This window comes from Molossus molossus, unplaced genomic scaffold (assembly GCF_014108415.1).
Source record: "Molossus molossus isolate mMolMol1 unplaced genomic scaffold, mMolMol1.p scaffold_m16_p_6, whole genome shotgun sequence".
Lineage (NCBI taxonomy): Eukaryota > Metazoa > Chordata > Mammalia > Chiroptera > Molossidae > Molossus > Molossus molossus.
Window position 1 is genome coordinate 28354064 of NW_023425399.1, and position 10573 is coordinate 28364636.

General features: G+C 45.0%; 1 pseudogene; it reads left to right on the forward strand.

Moving 5' to 3' along the window:
- Window positions 1–8313: 8313 nt before the first annotated feature.
- LOC118619123 lies at window positions 8314–8883 on the forward strand (annotated as a pseudogene).
- The last annotated feature ends 1690 nt before the right edge of the window (window positions 8884–10573 follow it).

Below are 10573 nucleotides of genomic sequence, written 5' to 3' on the forward strand. Positions count from 1 at the left end.
AGAAGTTGGTCCTAGCCTATAGAAAGATTAAAAGAAGTTATCTCTGATGAAATCCCATTATCCGTTATGGCAAGGCCTCTAATTCAAGTTCTTCAAGGTAGTTAAGGGAGAGGCAGGGGAGTCCCTTGAGCCCCCAACTAAAGTAGCCTTTAGCTCAAAACAATCTGCATACTATAGAAGCATATCTTGGGGTGATATGGATTGAATTCCCACAGTTGTAAGTGCTAAAAAGGAATAATAAAAGGGGCTGACTGATCTTGGGTAGGGGGCCATCTTAGCTGAGGTGGTCAAGAAGGACTAAAGAGAGGACATTCTTGTTGAAACTTGAAGAAACCAGTTATACAAAAAGCTGGGAAAAGATTATTCCAGAGAGAGGAGTTAGCAAGTACAAAGGTCCTGAGGCAGGAGAGACTATGTCACATTTGAGAAACTGAAAAACAGTTGGTGTCATGGGAAAACAATATGAGAAAGATTGAAGAAAAGGTCACGAGAGGGCCAGATGGAGCAGTCCTTCTCATTATGACAGAGGACTGGAAAAGGGGAATGATCACTCCACTGCCCTATGGAGTATGATCGGAGGGGCCAAGGGTAAAGCAAACAGCACAAAGAGTTGCATAATTCAGGTGGAAAACAGTGGGTTAGCCTAGGGTAAGAGCAGTGGGAATGGAGATAAGTGGCGGAGTCAAAATATCTTGTGAAGATAAACCTGAAGGGCTTGCTAATGGGACATATATATGGAGATTTTTAAAAAAAGAAGAAGAATCAAGGTTGGAGCTTGGGCAGCCAGGTAGGTGAGGGGCCACTCCATAGACAGGGGATGGATGGAGGAGGGGTTCAGGTGGGGGACAGTGCAGGAGACTTCAACTGATGTCACCAGGGAAAACAATTAGATTACTGAGACCAGATTCATTGATATGGGCTCAGGAAGGAGGACTGGGCTGGAGTCATGTACATGGGAACCATTAACACTGTGTGATATTTAAGCCAATGGATTCAATAGGATCATTTGGGAGAGAGTATAGACAGAAAAAAGCAGACTCAGGAATGAGTCCCAGGGGGCTCCTCCAGCATAGGAGACAGCAATGGGTGAAGAGGACACAGGACATCATTTCTAGTTGATGGGGACACTCCAGCAACAATACACCCCTTAAAAAATTGTAACTCAGGCCCTGGCCAGTTTTTCTCAATGGTTAGAGCACTGGCCCTTGCACCAGAGGGTCAAGGGCACATACCTGGGTTGCAGGTTGGATCCCCAGCCCCAGTCAGGGCACATGCGTAAGACAACCAATCAATGTCTCTTTCTCTTTCTCTCTCTCACATCGATGTTTCTCTCTTACTCTTTCTCCACCTCCCTTCCAGACTCTCTTAGAAAAAAAAAAAAAATCAGTGGGAAAAATATCCTTGGGTAAGGATTAACAACAAAAAAATTTGTACTCAGCCCTGGCCAGTTTGGCTCAGCAGTTGGAGCATCAGCCTGCAGACCAGAGTCCCAGGTTTAGTTCCCGCTAGGGGCACGTACCAAAAAAAAAAAAAAAAAAAAAAAATTGTACTCAGCAGGACCTAGCCAGGTAGCTCAGTTGGTTAGAGTGTCATCTTGATATACCAAGGTTGTGAGTTTGATCTCTAGTCAGGGAACATACAAGAAGCAACCAATGAATGCAAAAATGAGTGGAACAACAAATTGATGTTTCTCTCTCCTTTCCTCTCTCTCTAAAATCAATAAATAAAAATAAATTTAAAAATCGTACTCATCCCAGATGGAGGGACTAGAGAGGAAAATCGTGGTGTAAAAATGGGTTTATGCACAAAACTGGCCTAGAGAAAACTAGAGATCTTGGTCTGAGGGAAGTTAGACTCTGTTTTCAAACTAAGGCATAACATAGTTAGAATAAAATTCACTGATTAAGGTGCTGCTTGATAAAGTTTTACATATGGATGCACCTGTGAAAGTACTACCCAGATCAAAATATAGAATATTTCCAGATCCCCAGAAAGTTCCTTTATGCCCTCTCCCATCATTACCCACCTCTCAGTGGAAACCACTATTCTATCTCCATCAGTGGGTTTTGCCCGTTTTTTACCTCTGTATAAACAGAATCATACAGCATGTGCACTTTTTTTTTTTTATCCTCACCCAAGGATATTTTTCCATTTTTTGTTCAGACAGAGCGGGAGGGAGAGAGAGGAAGGGAGAGAGAGAGAAACATCGACGTGAAGGGACACATCGAGTGGCTGCCACCCGCACGACCAACCAGGGCTGGGGACAAACTGCAACCGAAGTATGTGCCCTTAGCGGAAACCGAACCCGGGTCTCTCCGGACCGCAAGCCGATGCTCTAACCGCTGAGCCAAACTGGCCAGGGCGCATGTGCTCTTTTTTTTTTTTTTTTTTTTTTTTAATTTTTGATTGATTTTTAGAGAGAGAGGAAAGGAGATGGAGAGAGAGAGAGAAACATTGATGCAAGAGCAAAACATCGATCGACTGCCTCCTGCACACCACCTACTAGGGATTGAGCCCACAACTCAGGCTTGTGTCCTGACCACAATCAAACTGGCAACCTCTTGGTGCACAGGACAAAGACTAACCAACTGAGACACACTGGCCAGGGCCAACATGTACTCTTTTGAATAGTCTGCTTTCACCCAACATTATGTCTGATATTCATCTGTGTTGTGTCAAGTGGTAGTAGTTCATTCTTTTTCACTGCTACACAGTGTTCCATTGCATGAAGACCACCATTTATTACAATTCGCAACAAACATTTTTGTGCAAGTCTTTTGTAAAAGGATTGCATTTAGTTTTCATGTGGTTCCAAGAAGAGCATCAGAAGAGTATCATTTAAAACTCAAGAAGATGCCTGGCCACTGTGGCTCACAGGTTGAGTGTCAACCCATGTACCAAGAGGTTACTGGTTTGATTCCTGGTCAGGGCACATGCCCAGGTTGTGGGCCAAATCCCCAGTAGGGGGCATGCAGGAGGTGACCAATCAATGTTCTCTCTCATCAATGTTTCTATCTCTCTCTCCCTCTCCCTTCCTCTCTCTCTAAAATCAATAAAGAAAAACTAAAACTCAAGGAGATGGGAAGAACACATAAGTAGGAGTCCTCCTAGCTAGGGTTGCCATATATATATATTTGGGATATACTTATACTAAAAATCAGTTATTATTCATCTGAAATTCACATTTAACTGGGCCTCCTGTGTTTATTTGCTAAATCTGGCAATCCTATCAGACCTGTACTCATTTTTGCACATGGTGGGGTTTTTTTTTTTTTGTTTTCTTTCTTTCTTATTTTTAGGGAGAGAGAAAGAGATAGAGAGAGACACATCGATTGGTTGCCTCCTGCATGACCCTGACCTGGGCTGGGGATCAAACCTGCAACCCAGGCAATGCTCTTGACCTGAAATTGAACCCTTGAACCTTAGGTGCAAGGGCCGATGCTCTAACAACTGAGCAACCGGCCAGGGCTAAAATGTTTTATTTTTAAATTTTATTAGTTTACTTTTTTAAACATTTTAAACATCCTTTAAATATCAACGTGAAAAACAAGAAGGCAACATAATGTATTCAGACAGATGTCAGCAAGTGAGGAGAGCTGTGTAAAACTAGAGGCTGAATAGTGGCTTGCCAGCTTCATTTCTTTGGCTTTTTGGGCGTGGCCACGGGAACAGCAAGATTCGAGGTACTGGTTCACGGATCATATAATGGACTCACCCCTGACTCTGCTGAACACGAAGATTCCTCCATTCAGATTCAGACGCTGTGCTGGCATGTTTATAACCCCCTAATTGATGATTGGTAAATTATTGTGCTGCTCCATAACTGATGATTGGGAAAGTCACTGTGTGCCCTCTAGCTGAACCTGTTTAGTCAAAATAACCTCAGTAAATTGGAATACTCCCTGAACCAAGAAATTGTTGGGAGCCGGCTACGTGTCTGACAGAGTCCACGGAGCCTGGAAGTCTTGAGTCAGAGACTCAACCTCTCCCACAATCTCAAGGAATCAGGCTTACACTGTGTTTGTGCAGCTCGGGGCTAAGTGTGACCCAATGTATCTTGAAATACCTAGTGTACCTGAGTGTTCCTGGGTGTGCCTGTGTGTTCCTGTTATCTGTAAGGCAAACTAATTCTATACAGCATTGCTGTGGCCCTGGGCATCATATCAAGAAGATCCTACTTGCCGTAAGGTATAAAAGGCATGTAATAAAGCATATCGGGGCTGATTCCGAAGACTCTGCCACAGGGTGTTCGGAATCAAACGCTGGCCAGCTAATAAACGGCTCTTATTTGGACTTCAATCCTCTAGTGGTCTTTCTTTAACTCTGTCTGTCCCATAACATTTGGAGGCCCCAGGGCTGGTCTCCTAGAACTCGGGATCAGTTGCCGGCCGGCTTTGCTCTCTATTTGGCTTTAATTTGGCTCTGGTGGTCTCTCGGTTCTCTCGCGCCACAACACCACCAAATGGGTTTTAGGAACCAACTAGGCCTTGTCCTTGGGCAACATGACATGCCAGTGCTTGAGCTCCTTGTCATCATATTTGTCCAAATAGTAAATTTGTTTGTGTGACATGATCACTCTGCTTGAGGACCGTCAGCCCTGCGCCGCCAACCTCCAAACAACTCTAAAATTTTTATTTTTGCCCTGGCCAGTTTGGCTCAGCGGTTGGAGCATCAGTCTGTGGACCAGAGAGTTCTGGGTTCGGTTCCCGCTAGGGGCACATACCAAAACATAAAATAAAATGTTTTTTTAATGACTGGAAAGGAACCCTGGTCAGTTTGGCTCCCTCTCCCTCTCCCTCTCTCCCTCCCACTCTACCTGAACAACAAATGGAAAAATATCTTTGGGTGAGGATAAAAAAAGAAAAAGAAAAAAGCCTCCTGAGACATTTAGCATGGTGTTCTTCAGTCTCTGGAGAGGTGGAATCTATATTTGTTTGTTCTGATTTTCTTTTAATAACAAGTTTATTCTAGAATCTAGATCCAAAATACAGAGGTGTGGAATACCATGTCAGAAAATGGTGATGGCTGCTTGAGAGTCTGATTTTGAAGTGGTTTGTTTATTCTGCAAGGGTGTGCAGGTACCTGTCTGCCTTTGAGGGTTGCCTCTCCACTGTTCTGCAAACACTCCTTTGGACAAGGTTGCTAGAGCAACCTTCTGTCACCACATATCAAAATACTGTCCCCATGCTGATAACTGTCCTGTTTGCTCCCCATGATGTCTTTTCCACTTGGTTTCTGTAAACAGAAAACACATGTGGAAACAAGTTTATCAGCTTATTCATGGCATAGAAACAGACTCTACAATTAGATTTTTAATACGGATTTTAAATGATAAAGATAATTAAGATACAACTTTTACAAAATATTTTTTCTTTATTGACTTTAGAGAGAAAGGGAGAGGGAGCGAGAAATAGAAACATTAGTAGAGCCCTGGCTGGTTTGGCTCAGTGGTAGAGTGTCAGCCCATGGACCAATGAGTCACGGGTTCGATTCTGGTCAAGGACAACAGGTTCCTCGGTTGCAGTTCGTCCCCAGCCCTGGTCAGGGTCATGCGGGAGGCAACCAATCAATGTGTAGCTCTCACGATGATGTTTCTCTCTCTCTCCCTTTCTCTCCCTCCCACTGCATCTGAACATAAATAGAAAAATATCCTCAGGTGAGGATTAAAAAAAAAAGAAACAGCCCTGGCCAATTTGGCTCAGCTGTTAAAATGTTGTCCTGGACCAGAGAGTCCCGGGTTCGGTTCCTGCTAAGGGCATGTGTAAAGGACAAACACATGAACTTGCCCCCTGGATTTTTAAGGGAATAGCAAGAACTATCTCCTAATAGATAACCACTGCATTGTATAGATAACCATTGCTTTGTGTACACAGAAACTGATTGTTCCCTCAGGCATAACAGCTAACTGCAAATATCTGCTTCTGTATGTGCTTGCTTGCTCGCATACCCTTAATCCAAATTCCTTTACAGGGGCTAAGACAACTATATAAACAACCTTCCCCCTGAGCTCGGGGCTGCTCTCTTCTTCTGTCACCGCGCGGCTAATAAAGCTCTCTTAATTTGAACCCAGTTCGGAGTCTGAGTCCGGTCTGTTGGTCTACAACACATGTACCTTGGCTGTGGTTTGTCCCCAGCCTCGGTTGGGATTGTGTGGGTGGCATCCAGTTGACGCGTCTCTCTCATGTCGATGTTTCTCTCTCTCTCTCTCTCTCTCTCTCTCTCTCTCTCTCTCTCACATACACACACATTCTATCTGAAGATAAATGGAAAAATCTCCTCGGGTGAGGATTTAAAAAAGAAAATATAAAATAATAAAAAATGGTGCCCTGGCCGGTTTGGCTCAGCGGTGGAGCATCGGCCTGCAGTCCAGAGAGTCCTGGGTTCGGTTCCCATTAGGGGCATGTACCAAAAAAAAGAAAATGGTCAGTGGGACCCTGGGGCACACACTGGGAGTGTCCGTAACACCCCATGTAGGCACTGAAGATGTTTCTTTTTTTTTTTTCTCACCTGAGGACATTTTTTTCCAGTTTTTGTTCAGATAGAGTGGGAAGGAGAGAAGGAAGCGAGAGAGAGAGAGAAACATGGATGTGAAAGGGACACATCGAATGGCTGCCACCCACACGACCCAACCAGGGCCGGGGACAAACCGCAACCAAGGTACGTGCCCTTAGCGGAAACCGAACCCAGGTCTCTCTGGACCGCAGGCCGACGCTCTAACCACCGAGCCAAACCAGCCAGGGCGAAGATATTTCTTATGAAGCTCACTGCCACTGAGTGTGGCGGATAGGAAGTGGACAGAGATGCACGGAAAGAAGACTGCTTAGACGACTACTTGGATGAGAGTGATAAATTTATGCTATGGCAGTGGGGACAAACATGAAAAAACAAAAACAGTATTCTACCATCCCTCCAGATTGAAAACACCCAGCTATGCGAGCTAGCAAGAGATGGAGTATCCACGGAAATTCCTTTTTACTACTTTTCAACCACAAAACCTTCCTCTCTGGGCATCAGCTACCTCACCTGTGAGATGGGTCAATTATAATGATGGTGGAAAATATCAATAGTAGTAGTAACATTTATCGAGCACTTGACTGTGATGAAGGTACTGACTGCTGCAAAGACTACCACTGTCACTCAGTTAACTGTCACAACAAACCTATGAGATAGGCACAGTTATGTCCCTAGGTGACAGACAAGACACAGAGTGAGTAAGTTGCCTGAGGTCCCATATCTAGTACCTGTCTCGAGATTGTGGAAAAGATCGTCTGCATCCTTGAACCTTATCTTTTCATTATTCCTACAGACTCACCTGCCAGCCAGTGTGTTTCTGTCCTGAGGGCTTGACAGAGTCCCGGGTTCAATTCCTGATCAAGGGCACATACTGTTATAGAATAGTAAGAAGCTGGGAAAATTCCAGGACAAGTAGAATAGTTAAAGTAAGATAGTTAAACAGCAGTTTGCAGCCACCTAGTAAATTCTATCTTCCCTAAATCAAGGACACTTAAGAGTAAATGGTTTGTACTTTTTCTCCCAACCAGAGGGTAGGTAGCTCAGGGAGACAGATAACAGAAATCCAATTAGTGATATTTGCCAAAGACAGACAAATTAAGAGAATAAATCTCATTTTGGTACATCAGTGTAAAGCTGATGTATATTCTATTGATCCTCCCCTAAGAACTCCCCTAAACGCCCAGCCTTTAAAACCCCTGAAAACTAACGTCCCGGTGCATGCTCACCCCCAGGAGGACACCCATGCCTCCCTCATCCCCCTACTTTCCCCACAGGCAGCATCTCCTAAACTCTAAGGGACCTCATGAGGCTTGCAACCAGGGTAGCAATGGGCAGCAGCAGTTCGTCCCAGATAAACACCCTGAATCTGTCCCCAAGGCCCCCTTTTCTCTGACTTCCCAGTGAGCCCAAGCAGCCGAGCCTAGGCTGTCCTGTTGCTTCTTCTGTGGTCTTTGTTGTTTTCACTGTCCTAGGTATATTTTTGCTGTGGTCGGTAAATTCTTGCTTGCTTTCATACACTTTGCCTCTTGACTGAAATCGTTCCTTCAAGAAGACAAGAACCGAGGTCTCCTGTCTCGCAGGTTGCAGGTTCCATCCCTGGCAGTGGTCGAGGCACATGTGGGAGGCAACCAATCGATGTGAGAGAGACATATCAATGTTTCTCTCCCCCCCCCTTCCACTCTCTAAAAATCAATGAAAAAATATTCTCAAGTAAGGACGAACAAAATAAACAAACAAACAAACAAACAAACAAAACACTAGTTGTCCATTTCCAGACCTAGTAAAGCAGGAGGTGCCATCATGGGAATCCATACCCACCACAACAAAGACTATAAGTTTTGGTGTGAGGATCCCAAGAGCCAAGACATCAACCTAAGGTCATTGGTCAAACTGTACAAGTTTCTGTCCAGACAGACCAACTCCACCTTCAACCAAGGTTGTGCTGAAGAGGCTGTTCATGAGTCGCACCAACCGGCCGCCTCTGTCCCTTTCCCAGATGATCCGGAAGAGGAATCTTTCTGGCCAGAGAGCAAAAACCACTGTGGTTGTGGGGACATAAACAATGACATGCACACGCAGGAGGTGCCCACACTGAGGTGTGTGCACTTCCTCTGAGGAGCCCCCTGGAGCTGCATTCTCAAGGTGGGGGAGGGGTAACTACATCCTCACCTTGTACCAGCTGGCCCTGGATGCCCCCAAGAACCGGGGCATCATCCTGTTTTCTGGTCCTGGCAAGGGCTTAGAGGTGTACAGGCATTTTGCAAGGCCTCTGGGACCCTTCACAACCACACCAAACCCTACTTGCACCCCCAGGGCCGGAAGTCTGAGGCTGCTAGCAGCTGATAGGCCAGCCGTGGCTACAAAAACTAACCCCAGATGCCGCCTCGTTGTTAAAAAGATTTTGGCCCTGACCAGTTTTGCTCAGTAGTTAGAGCATCGGCCCATGGACCAGTAAGTTGCATGTTCGATTCCGGTCACAGGCATGTACCTTGGTTGCTTTCATCCTTAGCCCTGGTCAGGTTGTGCAGGAGGCAACCAGTCCATGTGGCTTTATCATGTGGATGTTTCGCTCTCTCTCTCTCTCTCTTTCTCCCTCCCTCTCTCCCTATTTAAGTAGAAAAATATCCTCAGATGAGAAATAAAAAAAATTTTTTGTAAAAGCTCCCTATAAAAAAATAAAATGAAAAAATTTTGGATGCTGGGGAAAAAAAAATGGGTTGTCAAGATTAAAAAGTTGGGAGATTCCACATTAGAATCTAGATTTCATGCCTCTCTTGAAAAATCAGAAGTCCTGGCAATGCCTCTGGTTTGGCATGACCAAAGTCTTTAAGGCTGGAGCTCTGAGGGTCTCACCCCCAGGGGTCAGGTTGGGGTCGTTCTGCCGCTTGCCAGTCCCACACAATGGGCATCACATTCATTTATGGGACCTCCCTAGTCCTGGCAGGTGACTGAATTTGAAATCCCTGATTTGGGCCCTCATTGAAGTATTTCTAAATTGCCTAATGTTAAAATGTTAATTCTGGTTCAGCAGATCTGAGTAGAGTTCCAAAATCTGCCTTTCTGACAAGCTTCCAAGTGATGCTGATGTTCTTGGTCTATAGACCATTCCTTGAGGAGCAAAGTTCTAGTCTCTCCCTTCCCACTTCATTTTGCCATCATTCAGCCTTTATTTTTCTAGAATGCTAAGTAAGATCCACTGTTTAAAAAATACCATTGCCCTGGCCGGTTTGGCTCAGCGGTTAGAGCGTTGGCCTGCGGTTTGGAGAGACCCGGGTTCGGTTCCCGCTAAGGGCACGTACCTCGGTTGCATTTTATCCCCGGCCCTGATTGGGTCATGTGGGTGGCGATCACTCGATGTGTCCCTTTCATGTCGATGTTTCTCTCTCTCTCTCTCCCTCCTACTCCCTCCTACTCTATCTGAACAAAACATCAAAAAATGTCCTTGGGTGAGGATAAAAGTAAATAAATAAAATAAAAAATACCATTGGTGCCCTGGCTGGTGTGGCTCATTTGGTTGAGCATCGGCCTGTGCACAGAGAGGTTGCCAGTTCAATTTCTGGTCAGGGCACATGCCCAGGCTGCAGGTTCGATCTCCAGTTGGGGTGCGTGCAGGAGGCAACCGACTGATGTTTCTCTCTCACATCAATGTTTCTCTCTCGCCTTCTCCCTTCCTGTCTCTCTTAAATCAATAAAAACTTATTTCTTTAAAATGTCATTGGTTGCTGAATATCCATGGCAGTTCCTTTTTACTATTTAATTTTTTTAAATACAGAACCTTTTGGTTTCCCAAACACAATGCTATTGCTCGGATCCCCCATGCACAGCATATAAGTGAGATAGATTAGGGGTGCTACTGAGGTTGAAGAGGGGACCTTGAGAAATACCACCCTAAAGTTTTCCCCCACCCAACTGATTCCTAGATTCCGTGGCCAAGCCACAGGAATGTAAAACTCCACAGAACTCAATTAAAAAGCAAAGGCCACATTCTGGTATTCCAAGGCTTTGGGGGTTAAGTAACTTGCCGGAGGTCACACAGCTGCAAAGGCCTGGATTTCCCCAC